At 41.6% G+C, this 19,018-nt stretch overlaps 1 long non-coding RNA gene across 1 annotated transcript in view; it reads left to right on the top strand.

Annotated features, from left to right (window-relative positions):
- Positions 1–17,479, top strand: part of LOC311227025 — a 31,307-nt gene extending 13,828 nt beyond the window's left edge. The window contains exons 4-11 of the long non-coding RNA XR_014619562.1: positions 5,719–5,802; positions 5,945–6,061; positions 8,314–9,498; positions 10,932–11,015; positions 11,158–11,274; positions 14,361–15,537; positions 16,666–16,758; positions 17,377–17,479. This is a non-coding gene — a long non-coding RNA (uncharacterized lncRNA). The remainder of the gene's footprint in view (positions 1–5,718; positions 5,803–5,944; positions 6,062–8,313; positions 9,499–10,931; positions 11,016–11,157; positions 11,275–14,360; positions 15,538–16,665; positions 16,759–17,376) is intronic.
- Positions 17,480–19,018: the final 1,539 nt, after the last annotated feature.

Below are 19,018 nucleotides of genomic sequence, written 5' to 3'. Positions count from 1 at the left end.
AAAAAAAAAAATTACATTTTATTAAAAAAATATATATATAAAAAAAAAAAAGACTCCTAAAATAAATTGGGTCACACCTAAATCGGCAGGGTCGGTCGGCAACCGGAAACAAACAATTTTTTCTTTTAGGCCTAACACTGCAGGAGACATAGATACATTCCTCTACGCAGCACATCCCTCCCCCTTCACTCTCTCTCACTCCACACACACACACATTGACTTCACGCTAAGGCTGTCCCCGAACCCTGTTTTTAGGGTTCGGACGTTCGCCAGGGTTTTTCGAACGGATGTTCGAACGTTCGTTTTTTTTATTAATACATTTTATTATTATAGATTTTACGGGGTGCGGCATTGCATAGTCTATCGGTGAAAACAATTTTGTTACAGTGGTTGCTGTTCATGTAAACAAAGCACTCAGAAGAAAATAAAGGGAAAAGACAGCAGTCAAACATACCGGTAATATCATTAACGCACTCACTTTTTGTGTTGGGTATGCCATATGTAGAGCCATATGAAATCCGTTTAATTTTTTTCCAAATTCCATTTTATTTTTTTCCAAATTCCGTTTTTTCCGTTTTAATATTTCAGAATTCTGTATTTTGCTTTGTACGCTCATTTTACCATCAGAAATAGTGTCTAATAAGTGGGAATGAATAAATGTCCACAATTTAATAAGATATAACAGTCCATTTAATAGGGCAGTCTTAAATACTTTGAAGCTTCGTTCGATGGGCATGGGATTCGAATATGAAAATAAAATTTGATTATTTAAAAAAAAAAAAAAAATATATATATTTTTGCAAAATCAACTCTGCCTCTCTTTGTTAACTACAACAAGCAATGCTGTTTGTTATTTAAGATGAGGTCGGACTCGGCACTGACAGATTTGTGTTCATTGTGCTGCTTTTATAAAGCCTCAAATGACGGCTTACAATATTTCATGAAAGCAAAGTGTTTTGTTTGTCTAAGATTTTAAAAGGTTTAAACTTTACAGCACTGACAAAGTTGAACAAAGTGCTGTACAAGTCCCACAACATAAAAAAAAAAAAAAGTTTTTAATTTTAATTTTTTTTTTATAGTGGATTCCATTTTTATTGCTCAATTCCGCGATTCCGTCCGCGATTCCGTGATCGCGGATTCCATATGGCTCTAGCCATATGCGCCAGCCACTTCACCCAGGCGTTGCGCAATGTTTACTCCAGAATGTTTTATCTCCAGTTATTTTGTTTCTTTCTTTCTCCTGCTCTTCTTGTTTGTTTCTTTCTACTTCAGAGTGAGGTTGTTGGAAACGGTGGATCTTTTGGGCATGGTGTAAATGGGCATGGTGCTTGAGCACTGCTGTGTTGTGTGTAACCCGCTCTAGCATCCCCACCTCCCCGGTCGCGTCGCGTGTGCACCAAACGTTCCACCCAAAATCGGATTTTAATTTTTTTTGCGAACGTTCGAACCCATTCATTAAAATCCGAATGCCAGCGTAACGAACGTTCGGGCTCAGCCTTACTTCACGCTGGACACTGCTGCATCTGGTAAACCTCCAGACCAGATCACAATCAGTGTATCCACTTAAGTCCATTAGAACCTTTGGTGAGGGATCTCACCAGATTAGCCCAGATCAAATAATTCAACTCATTGTCACAAAATGCCACAAGTCACTAATATACGACCGCCCAAGGGATTATAAAAATCAGGTACTGGTCAAATACCACACTCTACATCAATCACAGATCGTTATCAATAAAGACACACACACGCACATATGTGCACGTAAATGTGCGTACCACGCACTCATGCACGGCAGACATACAGGCTGACCAATACACAAGACACACGACATGCACGCAGGACAGAGACCACATACACACTGGACTATTGGGGCAGCTAATAAAGAACACCCTGACAGGGAAGGGGGGGACTTCTCTGCTTTGACTTCTACTGGACACTGCTTCACGGACTGAACAAGACTGCTGGACACTGACTGGACATGGACTGGACGGACTGACGGGACACTGACTTGACTGCATTTTATTTTCTACACGACCGGCCGGTTGTACCAACTAGATTCCAATTGTACCTTGCTTATTCACTTTTTATAATACCTTGCTTATTCACTTTTTATAATACCTTGCTTATTCACTTTTTATAATACCCTGCTTATTCACTTTTTATAATACCTTTGTGACGTACGTGGGTTTGTCATTATCATTATTACTGTATTTGGAAGACCATGTGAACATCAGGTTAGTATAATTAGTATGTGTTATGTTATGTTTTGTATGTGATGTGTGTGTGTGTGAACATGAGAGCTAATGCTGTCTCTTCTTCTCTTCCTGTCAGGTGCTGCCCGTCCCTACACTGAAGAGTGCTGATTGCCTAATGAGTGACAGCTGATGGCAATCACCTCGAGAGGGACGGGTGGACAAATACCTGACAGCACACACACATCGGGGCGCCTCACTGTCATTTGCCAGTGACCAAGTGGAGTGAGGTTGCCTCTGTTTGCCACTATTGTATGGGATTATTATTGTGCTTGTTTATGCCAATTGCCACTGTGTGTGGACTATCAATTATGTGCTGCCTGCGTGGACCAAACCCTGTGTGGGGTATGTATATTGTTGGCCATTTTAGATTCATCCTACACTGTGAGCTACATGGTTAGAGTGGTGTTTCTTTGTATAACCAGGTAAGCTTGATTGTGTCTTATGGCACTTATGGTTATTTGTAAATAGCCCTAATTATCTTATTGCTGGGTGGTTCCCAGATTGCCAACCACGTGGCATGTGGTTGTGTGTTTAGTGTTTGACTTGTTTATTATTATACCTTACTTTGTCTGTTCTCCAATTACCTTTTTCCCTGTTTGTTTATATGTTTGTGGGATTACTTCCCCTCCTTAGAATAATAAATCAGTGGAGGTTTGAATTCCTACCCTATACAATAAATATAATTTACTATTTTGGAAAGGCGCCTTGTGTACGTTTCTTACCTGCCCGGGACTGTTTTGAAAGCATTTACTGAGAGAGGCTGTTTTTGCTCATGTGCAGCCGGCTCCAGTTATTATTCTGTGTGGTCCTTAGACCTTTGTACATGACACCTTGCTTATTCACTTTTTATAATAAATACATCTCAAATTCATCTCTTTTATCTTTAAATATTACTTATTAACATATTTTTTACAAAAGTTGTTATTAGAGAGAGTTAAGTACCAATACCGAATTCCAGGAACTGGTACCATAAAGTTGAACTGGTTTCATAAAGGGACACAGTCCTTCTTTAACTCATTGAACCCCGACCACGAGTATAGTTGAGTTTTAATCGTTATTTCTTTTTATTAGCGATATCCATTCATTTTCATCCATCCAACCTGATATTATCGTTGGGAATGGGTCTGAGCTTGCAAAAGGGCAAACACAGCCGCCTATCGTCTCCCGGATGGTATTGCACATCATTGGATTGGATTGGCTGGGGATGTGCATCAAGAAAAAAAGGCCGGTCCTGGTTCTGCTTCTCGGGTTGACTGGGAGCAGTGTGTTTTGGACTATAACGTTGGATCAATGGACGCGATCGATATTTGGAATGGCGATCAGGAATTGGATACATTTCTTTGCAGAACATCTGATGTGAGGTAAGGAATTTATGTTACGAATCTTGGGTTAATCAGATGTTCCTTTCACCGCCATCGCAGCGTGTGTGTGTGCGTGCCGTTAGCGCCGACCAATGCACGGATAAGCGATTTTTCAGCCCGCTTTTGTATCATGCATAAGGACACATATACTATCGATAATCTAGCATTTATTTGAAAACGATTAATACATCAGCCGAAAAATGACAAGGTGTTTTGTGTAGTCCACTAGAGGGCTATTATCGCGTCTTTCTCTGGAATTACTAGAAATCTCAAACTATACTCGTATTCCAAACGGTATAAAACGGAAATGTACTGATGAAAAAACAATCCGATTCGTACATGTTGACTGCAAGCAAGGCATTGATAAGCGACAGGTGTATTAGACCTAGTTATAGTGGGAGTACTTGTTTGCCACAGTCAACGTTGTCATTTGAAACAACTTTTAGTGAGGGGAGTGTCATGGTTTCTCCATAGAGCCCGTACTTTTTTAGCACGGCAGCTTGCGCAGGTAGGGGGCAACTTAGTCACGTGACTCAGTTGGTATTGCTGATTGGCTCGAACACGGTATGTTTGTAAACGGCGAACAGGTCTGTAGCACAGAGGAGATGCAGCGTATGGAAGGGGAGGAGGCGCAGCCATCCAGCTTTCAATCCAGTTGACCTTCAACAGGGCATATCCCCAGTCATAACAGGCTAACGGCCCCTTTAGTACAGATCCAGGGTAAGCTTACCCTGCTCAGTGCTCACTGTAACCTTTTTTAATAGGGGATGACATCACACATGAACTGACCTTGGATCAGTGTCATTTGCTGCTGATGAAGAACTCGTCGCTTGTGATTTTTATTTTCAGTGGTGAAGAAATGTAAGGAACGTCTGAAACGTCTCACTGTATTGTCTTCTATCTGATGGAAAGATGGAGATGGATGGATAGAGATAACAGAGAGAGATGGAGGGATAGAGACAACAGAGATGGAGGGATAGAGAGAACAGATGGAGGGATAGAGAGACGACAGAGATGGAGGGATAGAGAGACAACAGATGGAGGGATAGAGAACAGAGATGGAGGGATAGAGAACAGAGATGGAGGGATAGAGAGACAACAGAGAGATGGAGGGATAGAGAGACCAGAGAGGGAGGGATAGATGAGAGAGATAGAGATAACAGAGAGAAGTGATCGAGAGGGATAGAGAGAGAAGAGAGATGGAGCGTAGGGCTGGGCGATATGGAAAAAAATCATATCGCGATAACTATATGATAATGTTATCATATTTCTCGATATCGATAATTATCGAATTGTTATAAGTGTAAAAAAAAACGTTTTTATTTTATTTTTTATTAACAACAGATGTATGTTTATTTTGCAGCAATTCTTTGTCATTGCCGCCATCTTTAGTGTTACATCCCCTCACACTCCAGTTCTCAGGCTGCAGCTGGTTTAAAAGCAAAAGTAAACCGGCTTCTCTGCTGGCTGTGGCTCCAGGGGAGTTGAACAGTTCTGGCTCTGCTAGTTTATTTTCGATCTTTTGGCGCTTTTTTGGTGGACAAACCACCGCACATGTGCACCGTGACTCGTGACTGGAGTCTAGTTCTGCTAGCACACATAGCCTACTGTGTACAGATGGTTTCAAACTGTATTTTAAATTAGAAAGCAAACAAAATAAATGGACAAGAGAAAAATAAATCTCAATTTGGTCAGTATTGTCATTTGGACAAGCAAAGCCATTACTTTAAGTTGCAGGCAAGAAAGACAAGTATGTCCCACTGTCTCTGGTTTTAAAACTGCCCTGTTGCAGGTCACAAAAAAAAATATATATATAAACGATTTTTCGATTTTTATTTTATTTCGGTATTCGATATCGATTATTAAAATATATCGCGATATTTATCGTTATCGTTATATCGCCCAGCCCTAATAGAGCGGCAGGGTAAGTCAGTCAGAAAGCTCCCGGTCAGACACAGACACACCAGTCAGAGGTTCTGCTGAGAGCAGTTGATAGCTAAAAGCGAAAGTTATACTCTTAGTAGAGTAAGTAGAGTTAACTCTACACAAAACGTATATTCTGGTGAAATTATAATACATATCCTGTCTGTCTGTGTTAGCCCTTAGAAAGTCCAGAAAAAGAGGGCGAGACATCCTCAACACCAGAACATACATGTGAGCTACCTGCAGCTTCCAAGAGATTAGTAAGTGTCAATCAAGTATTAAAACAATAAAATAACACTAACTCGCTCAGTTTCTTTTTAGGGTCATGACTCCATAATATGACTACAGACATGCAAAGCTTCATTCCAACTTCAATTCAAGTGTATTGTTTTTCACCCTTAGGAAAGAAGCCTGGATTCTGAAAGCGACACAGACATATTCAGTGCTGATGGATCACATTCTGGTGAGGCTGATGATGACCCAGATGTACCCCCCCTGAGAAGGACTGACAGCATATTTGTAAGTTTGCATAATTAAAGTGGGACGAATAATGGGGAGCATAGCATACTTTGTTTTGTTTAATGCTGCATTATACAATTACCAGGGATGCAAACTTGTCACCTTTCAGCGAAATACGAGTCACTGTGGCACAGACTGGACCGCTGGTGAACAGCTGTTAGAACGGGCCGTTCAGAGCAGAGCGTGATGTGCACTGAAAAGTGTTTATGTCGCAATATTATTTAAGGAATCGTTAAGCTAGCTAACTAGCATACATTGTCACTATCTGCTAACGTTAGATCTTGATCTTGTACTTGAGTAAACGTAGAAGTACTCAGATCTTGTACTTGAGTAAATGTAGAAGTACTCATCTTATGGCTCAGTTTCTTTTCCGAGAGCCGTTCAAAAGAGCCGTTTTCTTTTAGGGGGTGTTTTTCTCACAGAAAAATGTATAACTTGCTACATCTCTCAGCCAAACTACTACTCAAGCAGCATGCGTTATGCCATCATCTATGGCAAATGTGCATTCAGGAAAGCAAGTTCCCGTAAAGGCGAGCTGATTTATGGCAGGCAGTGAACCAACGATAAAAAGAACGGCTCTCACCAAGTAGGACTCGGTTCCCTTCGTTCGTACCAAAGAGCCGTTTAAAATAATCGGATCGTTCGCGAACATAACATCACTAGCAGCTAGTTTGAATAACTTTGTATACTGCAGGGTAGCTTGTGAATTTACTCCAGGTGGAACTAAAGTCTGATTTATATTTAAAGTCTTGATTATATTTACCATCATTCATATAAACTGACTGCTACACAATTAAAATAAATGCTTTTATATATTTCTATTAGATGTAACTCTTTGGCGTTTCTGTTATTATTACCACTGCTGCTTTAGTTATTCTGACTGCTAAAATAATCTGTTATTCCTCATTTTAAACCGATATTCCGTGGGGTCGGGGGGGCTCGGATCCTTGTCACCTTTTTTATACCTGATTAGTTTGCATCCCTGATTACATTCGTTTGTAACATCAGCTTAGTTTGGGATATCACAAAAAAGTATTCATTAGTGGCTGCCCTAATGTGTACCCAAAGCCGAACGGTTGTTGATCTTCCACAGCCACACAATTCGTTTTTGTTTTTATCAAACATTAAATTACTGGGAGGATTGAATAAGAATTTCAACACATACATATAATACAAATGTTTTGAAAGAACATCAACCTTAACACATTGGACGCCAACAACGTCATAATTCGTTATTGCCCGCCATGCGTTGAACGCCAACAACGTGATAATTCGTTGTTGGGATCAATATTAAATTTTTTCGCCATGGCATTCATAATTCATCCAGCCTCCCTGCGGGACTGCAGCTGCACCCTGTCTGATATTGCAATGCCTCAATACCGCCGCCTGGTGGATGATCGGGCGAGTTACACTCCACGCCAAACCGGAAGTGGCGCTGGTGCATCGAGGAAATCCCTCCGGCAGTAATATCTTGTTACGTGGTTCCAGACAAACACTCGAGTGCATCGGATCGCTTTCGAAACGCAATAATCTATATGATTTCGGCGTTTATTGCGTCATACAAACGGGAAATGGATCTAGCAGATCGACGTCAAATAATTGGAATCTTTTTTCTCCAGTCTCATCGGCGAACGGTAAGAGGGATATAACGTTATTTTCAGCCCGATTGTTTATTCATTTCACGGCAATCCATCTGAACAATGTATCAACCCATACTAAATAAAGCCGTTACTGACGATCAAGGAATTATAAACGACCCCCCCCCCCCCTTTCCTTCACGCATGATGAAGCATAATGTATACCGATGCTTCAGGGCATATAACTCACGTTTTTGGAATTACAGCAGAAAACCTTAAAAACATACTTTTCTCGACGGTATTAACACAACAATGTATGAATGAAAAAATATAACGTTCCCACATCCAGAATGATGGATACCCGATGTTGAATGGGCCATAGTAATATCGATATAGCTATAATATTTAAAAAGTTATAGCCCTGCAAAGAAGGTAAACATCTCCATAGGCTTACAGCAGTGGCAGACTGGACCCAATGATGGGTACAATGCACGGCGCCCAATGTGTTAAACTTGAACTCTGACAGAGCATTTCATAGCCCTACCCTATCCCTGTATAGTGGATTGATTGTCCAGGTTGACTCAAGGGGACTCAAAGACAATGTAAGATTTCATACCTGTTTAATGCTTCTTGCAGATTATTTATCTTAAATGGTCTTGTTTATTTAATTTCCAGCTCACCAGAAAATACCAGGAATCAATCGACAAGGTCCCGGAAACCTCGATGAGCAGTGGTGATGAATATATTCCGTCAAAAAGGTCCCTACATGGAAAAGGTTCCAAGGAATCTCTGCGGGGGGGAGAGGAAACACTTCCCCCACATCTTAAAAGCCAAGTTACATTAACGGAAAGTAAAAACCAGAAGAAGTCACAGAGGATTAACAGAAGAAAGACAAGTTCTTCGGATAGAAGAGAAGAAAGTGAAAACTCTGACACAAACCTGGGAAAAGTGTCCGTAATGAAGCTGCAAAAAAAGGATGGTGCCAGAGTTTACAGTAAAAAACATTATTGCCTGTACTGTCCCATGCAATGCCATAAAATGGCAAGGCACTTAATCCGCAAGCACACAAATGAAATATCTGTAGTAAAAGCTATCGCTCTTCCTTTGAACTCAAAGGAACGAAAATTGCATTTAGACCTCATAAGAAACAAAGGAAACCGAGCCCATAATAATGAAGTCCTAAAAACCGGTAGTGGAACACTAATCCCAAGTCAGCAAGCTGGGGAACCAGGGAAAGCAAGTGATTACATGCACTGTATCAATTGTGAGGCTTTGCTTAAAAGAAAATCATTATGGAGGCACATGTCAAGGTGCAGACTTTCACAAAAATGCAGCTCAACCCAACCAGGAAGAAGTCGAATACAATCTATCTGTGCCTTTGCACAGCCCGTCCCTGATGGTGTAAGCAGAGAGCTTTTGGAGCTGGTAAATGCTATGCATCAAGATGAAATCACAGACATCATCAGACAGGAGAAAACTATCTTGAGACTAGGGGAAAATTTGTACGCAAAGCATGGACATGACGAGACCAAACATGAGTACATTAGACAAAAAATGCGAGAAATCGGAAGATTGATTCAGCAAGCACGCAAAAATGGCCGACTGAGACGAGTTGAGGACTTATTTGTACCTTCCAACTTTAACTTTGTGGTCGAAGCAGTAAATGATGTTGCTGGCTTTGATCAAGACAAAAACACCTACAAAACTCCATCCTTAGCTCTAAAGCTTGGTCATAGTCTCAAGAAGATTGCAGACATTCTGGAATGTGAAGCCAAGATGGCAGAATCGGACAATGAGGACAATGAGGCGTTTCTCCGGAACCTGGAGAGGAGTCGTAGTCTTTATGAGAAGAAGTGGAATGTGAGTGTTTCGTCACGTGCCCTACAGACACTTAAAGAGGCACAATGGAATGCTCCTCAGCTGAGGAGGGATAGAGATAACAGAGAAATGGAGGGATAGAGAGACAACAGAGAGATGGAGGGATAGAGCGACAACAGAGAGATGGAGGGATAGAGACAACAGAGAGATAGAGGTATAGAGAGACAACAGAGAGATGGAGGGATAGAGAGACAATAGAGATGGAGGGATAGAGAGACAACAGAGAGATGGAGGGATAGAGAGACAACAGAGAGAGATGGAGGGATAGAGACAACAGAGATGGAGGGATAGAGAGACAACAGAGATGGAGGGTTAGAGACATCAGAGATGGAGGGATAGAGAGATAACAGAGATGGAGGGATAGAGACAACAGAGAGATGGAGGGATAGAGACAACAGATGGAGGGATAGAGAGACAACAGATGGAGGGATAGAGAGACAACAGATGGAGGGATAGAGAGACAACAGATGGAGGGATAGAGATGGAGGGATAGAGACATCAGAGATGGAGGGATAGAGAGAACAGATGGAGGGATAGAGAGACTTCAGAGAGGGAGGGATAGAGATAACAGAAGTGATGGAGAGGGATATAGAGATAACAGAGATGGAGGGATAGAGATGGAGGGATATAGAGACAACAGATGGGGGGATAGAGAGATAACAGATGGAGGGATAGAGAGATAACAGATGGAGGGATAGAGAGACAAAAGAGAGATGGAGGGATAGAGACAACAGAGATGGAGGGATAGAGAGACAACAGAGATGAAGGGATAGAGATAACAGAGATGGAGGGATAGAGAGACAACAGAGATGGAGGGATAGAGAGATAACAGAGATGGAGGGATAGAGAGACAGAGAGGGAGGGATAGATGAGAGAGATAGAGATAACTGAGAGAGAGGGGGATAAAGATAACAAAAGTGATGGAGAGTGATAGAGCGAAAACAGAGATGGAGATTTAGATGAGAGAGATGGAGATAACAGATGGAGGGATAGAGAGATAACAGAGATGGAGGGATAGATGAGAGAGATGGAGATAACAGAGAGAAGTGATAGAGGGGGATATAGATAACAGAAGTGATGGAGAGGGATAGAGCGAAAACAGATATGGAGGGATAAATGAGAGAGATAGAGAGATGGAGGGATAGCAGAGATGGAGGGATTGAGAGATAACAGAGATGGAGGGATAGATGAGAGAGAGAGATAACAGAGAGAAGTGATTGAGAGGGATAGAGAGAGAAGAGGGAGAGCGGCAGGGTCAGTCAGAAAGCTCCCTGTCAGACACAGACACACCAGTGCTGGGAGTAGTTGATAGCTAAAAGCGAAAGTTATACTCTTGGTAGAGTAAGTAGAGTTAACTCTACACAAAACGTATATTCTGGTGAAATTATAATACATATCCTGTCGGTCTGTGTTAGCCCTCAGAAAGTCCAGAAAAAGAGGGCGAGACATCCTCAACACCAGAACATACATGTGAGCTACCTGCAGCTTCCAAGAGATTAGTAAGTGTCAATCAAGTATTAAAACAATAAAATAACACTAACTCGCTCAGTTTCTTTTTAGGGTCATGACTCCGTAATATGACTACAGACATGCAAAGCTTCATTCCAACTTCAATTCAAGTGTATTGTTCTTCACCCTTAGGAAAGAAGCCTGGATTCTGAAAGCGACACAGACATATTCAGTGCTGATGGATCACATTCTGGTGAGGCTGATGATGACCCAGATGTACCCCCGCTGAGAAGGACTGACGGCATATTTGTAAGTTTGCATAATGAAAGTGGGACGAATAATGGGGAGCATAGCATACTTTGTTTTGTTTAATGCTGCACTATACAATTACCAGGGATGCAAACGTGTCACCTTTCGGCGAAATACGAGTCACTGTGGCACAGACTGGACCGCTGGTGAACAGCTGTTAGAACGGGCCGTTCAGAGCAGAGCGTGATGTGCACTGAAAAGTGTTTATGTCGCAATATTATTTAAGGAATCGTTAAGCTAGCTAACTAACATACATTGTTACTATCTGCTAACGTTAGATCTTGATCTTGTACTTGAGTAAACGTAGAAGTACTCAGCTCTTGTACTTCCGTTTTCTTTTAGGGGGTGTTTTTCTCACAGAAAAATGAATAACTTGCTACATCTCTCAGCCAAACTACTACTCAAGCAGCATGCGTTATGCCATCATCTATGGCAAATGTGCATTCAGGAAAGCAAGTTCCCGTAAAGGCGAGCTGATTTATGGCAGGCAGTGAACAAACGATAAAAAGAACGGCTCTCACCAAGTAGGACTCGGTTCTCTTCGTTCGTACCAAAGGCCGATATTCCGTGGGGTCGGGGGGGCTCGGATCCTTGTCACCTTTTTCATACTTGATGAGTTTGCATCCCTGATTACATTAGTTTGTATTATACATAGGGCTGGGCGATATGGCAAAAAAATCATATCGCGATAACGATATGATAATATCATATCACTCGATATCAATAATTGTCGAAATTGTTATAAGTAAATTATTATTATTTTTTTAACACTATGGTCGCCAAAAACGCCTTACCACGTCATTCCCCGCCATGCTCATTCTGCCAATGACGCCGTAACACGTCTTTGATATCAAATCTGTGATCGAAATCATATTTCTCCCCCGGAGACTTGAGATCTACTGTTGATCCCCTCTCAACTCTCCAACGGTTCAAGAGCTCCATCTGGTGGGCGATCGGCGGATCGCTCAAACCGGAAATGGAAGCTGGTGCTCATTCCAATTCGGTCCGATCACTCGCTAATAGTCCCAGGATTCGGGCTAGACACAATGGATAGCAATCCGTTACCAATAACTCGATAAACAACATGATTTGGACGTATATACTATTATACAACCTGGAGATGGATCGCATATTTCTACATCCCATAATAGGAATATTTCTGCTCCACGCTCATCGCCCAACGGCCCGAGGAAGCTACGGTTAGTTTCAGCGTTATTTTTTAACGTGTTCGATATAAACTGCTCTGATGATCATATCATCCACACTAGATGAATCATCTAACGTTGGTCACGGAATTATAAATGACCCCCCCCCCCCCCCCATCCGGTCAACATCAGATGATAAGTAGTAACTTCTAGAAGCACGTCCATTTGAAATTTTTTATCTCGCGCCGATTGCTATCAAACTGTATACAATCATCAATATAATGCATTTAGGGCTATAAATCACGTTCTGGAGATTGCTGCAGAAAACGATAAAAACATACTTATACTTTAGACCGTATTTTAGTATGAATATGTGAATGAAAAAGTATAACGTTGCTACACCCTGAACAATAGATACTTGATGTTGAATGGGCCATAGTAATGTCAATTTAGCAATACAATTTAAAAAGTTATAGCCCTGCAAAGAAGGGGAACTTCTCCATAGACAAATAGAGCTGGCGTGGGATGGTTTATTAAGAAAATAAGCCTGGCGATCAAAGTGTTAAACAACAGATGTATGTTTATTTTGCAGCAATTCTTTGTCGTTGCCGCCATCTTTAGTGTTACAGCCCCTCACACTCCAGTTCTCAGGCTGCAGTTGGTTTGAAAGCGAAAGTAAACAGGCTTCTCTGCTGGCTGTGGCTCCAGGGGAGTTGAACAGTTCTGGCTCTGCTAGTTTCTTTTCTATCTTTTGGCGCTTTTTTGGTGGACAAACCACCGCACATGTGCACCGTGACTCGTGACTGGAGTCTAGCTCTGCTAGCACACATAGCCTACTGTGTACAGACGGTTTCAAACTGTATTTTAAATTAGAAAGCAAACAAAATAACTGGACAAGAGAAAAAGAAATCTCAATTTGGTCAGTATTGTTATTTGGACAAGCAAAGCCATTACTTTAAGTTGCAGGCAAGAAAGACAAGTCTGTCCACTTGTTTTAAAACTGCCCTGGTGCAGGTAAAAAAAAAAAAAAAACGCAATATTTTCTTTTGATATATTTTTTCCGATATCGATTATTAAAATATATCGCGATATTTATCGTTATCGTTATATCGCCCAGCCCTAATTATACATCAGCTTAGTTTGGGATATCACAAAAAATAATTCATTAGTGGCTGCCCTAATGTGTACCCAAAGCCGAACAGTTGGTGATCTTTGAAATTACTGGGAGGATTGAATAAGAATGTCAACACATACGTATATTACAAAATGTTAAAGAACATCAACCTTGGGCGGCTGGGTGGCGTAGCGGAGATTGCGCTCGTCACCAATGCAAGAGACTCCAGTCTCGACTCCCCGAGTCAGCATTGCCTGCGGCTTGGGCCAGTCGTCATACTATCTCAATTGGCAGAGGTAGCGGGTGGAAAGTCGATGGGTGGGGATTGGACGTTGTGGACAGCGACTCCTACAGGTTGGTTGGGTGACGCCTGTACAGCAGAGACAGGAAGTATCGGGGGCAGCGTGAGCCTCCCACGCGTTACTCCTCGCCACAGAGTCTACGCTGTCTGGTGAAAAGATGCGACAGGCTGCCTCCTCGTGTACTGGAGGGGACACATGATGCAAGGCTTCTATCCTCACTACAGCCGACCAGTGGGAGGCATAGTCTAGCAACGTTCAAGACAGGGGAGGGGAGAATTGGCAATGCGAAATTGGGATGGGAGAAAAAGTAGAAAATAAGGAGAAAAAAAAAAGAACATCAACCTTAAACTTGAACTCTGACGGAGCATTTCATAGCCTTACCCTATCCCTGTATAGTGGATTGATTGTCGGGTTAAATTGTCCAGGTTGACTTAAGAGGACTCAAAGACAATGTAAGATTTCATACCTGGTTAATGCTTCTTGCAGATTATTTTGCTTAAATGGTCTTGTTTATTTAATTTCCAGCTCACCAGAAAATACCAGGAATCAATCTACAAGAAGAAGTCACAGAAGACAAGTTCTTCGGATAGAAGAAAAGAAAGTGAAAACTCTGACACAAACCTCGGAACAGTGTCAGTAATGAAGCTGCAAAAAAAGGATGGTGCCAGAGTTTACAGTAAAAAACATTATTGCCTGTACTGTCCCATGCAATGCCATAAAATGGCAAGGCACTTAATCCGCAAGCACACAAATGAAATATCTGTAGTAAAAGCTATCGCTCTTCCTTTGAACTCAAAGGAACGAAAATTGCATTTAGACCTCATAAGAAACAAAGGAAACCGAGCCCATAATAATGAAGTCTTAAAAACGGGTAGTGGAACACTAATCCCAAGTCAGCAAGCTGGGGAACCAGGCAAAGCAAGTGATTACATGCACTGTATCAATTGTGAGGCTTTGCTTAAAAGAAAATCATTATGGAGGCACATGTCAAAGTGCAGACTTTCACAAAAATGCAGCTCAACCCAACCAGGAAGACGTCGAATACAATCTATCTGTGCCTTTGCACAGCCCGTCCCTGATGGTGTAAGCAGAGAGCTTTGGGAGCTGGTAAATGCTATGCATCAAGATGAAATCACAGACATCATCAGACGGGAGAAAACTATCTTGAGACTAGGGGAACATTTCTACGCAAAGCAGGGGCATGACAAGACCAAACATGAGTACATTAGACAAAAAATGCGAGAAATCGGAAGATTGATGTGGCAAGCACGCAAAAATGGCAGACTGAGACAAGTTGAGGACTTATTTGTACCTTCCAACTTTAACTTTGTGGTCGAAGCAGTAAATGATGTTGCTGGCTTTGATCAAGACAAAAACACCTACAAAACTCCATCCTTAGCTCTAAAGCTTGGTCATAGTCTCAAGAAGATTGCAGACATTCTGGAATGTGAAGCCAAGATGGCAGAATCTGACAATGAGGACAATGAGGCGTTTCTCCGGAACCTGGAGAGGAGTCGTAGTCTTTATGAGAAGAAGTGGAATGTGTGTGTTGCGTCATGTGCCCTACAGACACTTAAAGATGCACAATGGAATGCTCCTCAGCCTAGGAGGGATAGAGATAACAGAGAAATGGACATACTGGCAAAACAAGGACGACTTTCAGAGGGAATGAGCCTGGACCAAATCCAAATCGATCCAAATGGTAAATATATATATTTATGTGTTTTAATAATAATAATGATGAAAAAGTGAAACCATGACAGAGCTGTACCGGTGATGTCAAGGTTGTCGGAGAGGCATTTGAGGAGGACTGAGTGAGATACTGTGTCAAACACCAGGGAGAGGTCGAGAAGGATGAGGAGGTTGATGTGTCCGGAGTCTGCAGCAAGGAGGAGGTCATTAGTGATCTTTTCAGTATTAAAGGGGACATGTCTTGCTATTCCTTTCACTATTTGGGCAACTTTACACAATTCCTGTGAGTATATGGAACACATCTGTAAAGTATTTTTTTTTTTTCAAAAAAAATATGCATTGTTTTGTATTTCTAATCAAGTACTCTAAAGCAGCATTTTTCCACTTCAAGATTTCAAGCTGTTTTGGGCTGGGCTCCGCCCATAAGCGCTTTGAGTGACAGTCACCCACAGTCTGCACTGGCAGACAGAGAGAGATATAGAGAGATTGAGGGGGATACTAATTAATTTCGCCACGGGGGGCATAATCCCACGGGGACAATGCATTGGTAACGTGTTTCAAATGACAATATATACCCCTGTGAATATTATTGGATGGATCGGAATACGGGCGCGTGCGTGGGAGTCAAAGATATTTTGACAGTGATATGCGAGTGGAGAAGCTCCACCCCCACGGTCGGGAGGTTGTGTGTGAGTGTGTTTCCCCGAGAGAAGCTCCTGTCCCCCTCTCTCTCTCCCTCTATCTCTCTCTCTCCCTCTCCATCTCTCTCGCTCGCTCATTCTCTGCCCTCTCTATCTGTCGGCACCCGCTTGAGGAAGTGTCGGTATTTCCACCCGCTCTGTTGTTAAGCGAATGGTTGCGCTACAAGCATAGAGGGCGCGTTACTGCAGATCAGCTCCTTGCTACGTAGGATAGCGAGTCAGATCAGAATAGCTTAGTTCACTGGGGGAGGATATTGTCTCAACTGAATTGGAGCAATCCGCCACAATTAGAATTAGAGACACAGACCCCATTGATACAAACCCCCATTGCTAGGAAACAATGCTAAACACTGGAAAAGGCCATTTATAAGACACAGGACCTTTTAATGCATTTTCTATTATCATATTTGGTTTTGTTATCTATCCCTGCTTTTCAGAGGAACTGCCAGAACTGCCAGAAGCTGTTGAAAGTGATCTTTCAGACACGGGGGCAGAGGAAGATTTTTATTTCGGTACTCCATCATCATCAGGTGCGTTACATGCAGAGGTGTAAGGTATAACTAAGTACATTTACTAAAGTACTGTACTTAATTAATATGTTGAGATCCTTGTACTTAACTTGAGTATTTCCATGTTATGCTACTTTGTACTTCTACTCCACTGCAGTTCAGAGGTAAATGGTGTACTTTTCCTCCACTACATGTATTTAATACCTTTAGTTACTTTACAGATGTGGATGAATGATGTGAAATATAATCAAGTGTTAAATCAGACTTTAGTTCCACCTGGAGTAAATTCACAAGCTACCCTGCAGTATACAAAGTTATTCAAACTAGCTGAACCTTTACCAGCTTTGAGAACTTTTGATCAATCATTATAAAACATATCATATATATTATTCTGACTACTTGTACTGTCGCTACTTTAACTATATTTTGATGAGAATACTTTTCTACTTTTACTTGAGTATCATTTTGAATGCAGGACTTTTACTGTAACAGAGTATTCCTACACTCTGGTACTTCTACTTTTACTCAAGTACTAGATCTGAATACTTACCCTCCAATAGGCATTGCTTACTGTGCGGCTGAATGAGCGCCGAGATCAACCATATGCCAATCTTTTTATTCTTATTTATTTTGTCAAAGGATCTCCTGAGGAGTTTGATGGAGACGTTGCCGGTACAACTTCAACCCAAAAGAAGAAGAGAAAGAGAGAAACAGAGTCTGACGGCGATGACCCCAAAACAGGTATCTTAACATATTTTTCTTAACTTTTTGCAAACTTCAGAATTTACAGATGAATGAGGTACAGTGCTGTCTTTGTTCATTGTTTTAACACGATTCTCAACACCTAAGAGAAGAACTGTTGAGTCTGACTGTGAAGCCCAAAAAACAGGTATTTCACAACGTAATGCACTCCTGCTATTTGGAAATTGCCTGCTTTAACAAAACCTGTGGACATTTACAATAATTAACCCATTCTCTGCCACCACTTTGATCATCCTAAACCATCCTCTGCCAGCGCTATTTGTCTATGGAGATGTTCACCTTCTTTGCAGGGCTATAACTTTTTAAATTGTATTGCTAAATTGACATTACTATGGCCCATTCAACATCAATTATCTATCGTTCAGGATGTAGGAACGTTTTACTTTTTCATTCACACATTCATACTAAAATACCGTCTAGAGTATAAATATGTTTTTATCGTTTTCTGCAGTATTTCATAGAATGTGAGATATAGCCATAAATGCATATATTAGATTATCAAATGCAGTTTGATACCGATCCATGCTATATAAAAAATTTCAACTGTACATGGTCCTAAACGTCATGACTGATCATCTGCGGGTGAACGGAGGGGGGGGGGGGGGGGGGGTCGTGTATAATTCAATGACCGACGTTAAATGATTTATGTAGTATGGGTGATATATTGATCAGAGCAGTTTGTATCGAAAATGATAAAGAAAAACGCTGAAACTCACGTCAGTCTCCTCGTAGCGTTGGGTGATGAGAGTGGAGCAAACGGATCCCAACTATGTGATGTTGATCGATGCGATCCATTTCCGGTTTGTATATTACTAATACACGTCCAAATCATGTTGATTATTGAGTTATGGCAAAGATCCATATCCACGGTGTCTGTATTGAGCCCCGGGACGATAAACGAGTGGCCGGACGAAATTAGGGGACGGACCGAGCTCCAACGGGCACTTCCGGTTTGGCAACTCACCGATCGGCCACCAGGTGGCGGTATTGAAGCGTTGCAGAGTTGTGATGGCTCAGACAGCATCAGCCAAGACTCCGTGGGTGAAATATGAATACCATGACGAAAATATGAAATATTGATCTCAAACACGCCTTACGGCGTGATTGGCAGACAACGCATGGCGGAGAAACCCGCCTTAACACGTGATTGGCAGAGAATGGGTTAAGCTCGAGTGTAAACCTCTTCACTACCACACTAATAGTGAAAGGGTTAAGCCCTTAGACTCTATCATTCAGCCATCAGATGCATCACTGGCGATGGTTATAGCACTCACACACTAGTTAAAATACAATTAGCATGCTCTGTATTGCAATCATAATTTTTCTGATTATTAGGGCTGACCACCAACAGAGTTGAAGTGATGGCCCTATTGAAATCTCAAAGATTATTATAATTATTTTTAAACAAAATTAACTGCATTCGAGTGCCTTAACACATTCAGTGCCAGCTATTAGACGGGACCCACTGTAGCAATGCCAATGCTTTAAAGATAGGAGTGCGTCACCTTGTTTGTAGAGC

The sequence above is a fragment of the Notolepis coatsorum genome (genome assembly GCF_963971535.1).
Source record: "Notolepis coatsorum genome assembly, chromosome: 4".
Classification (NCBI taxonomy): Eukaryota; Metazoa; Chordata; class Actinopteri; order Aulopiformes; family Paralepididae; genus Notolepis; species Notolepis coatsorum.
This window is presented reverse-complemented; position numbering and strand designations above follow the sequence as displayed.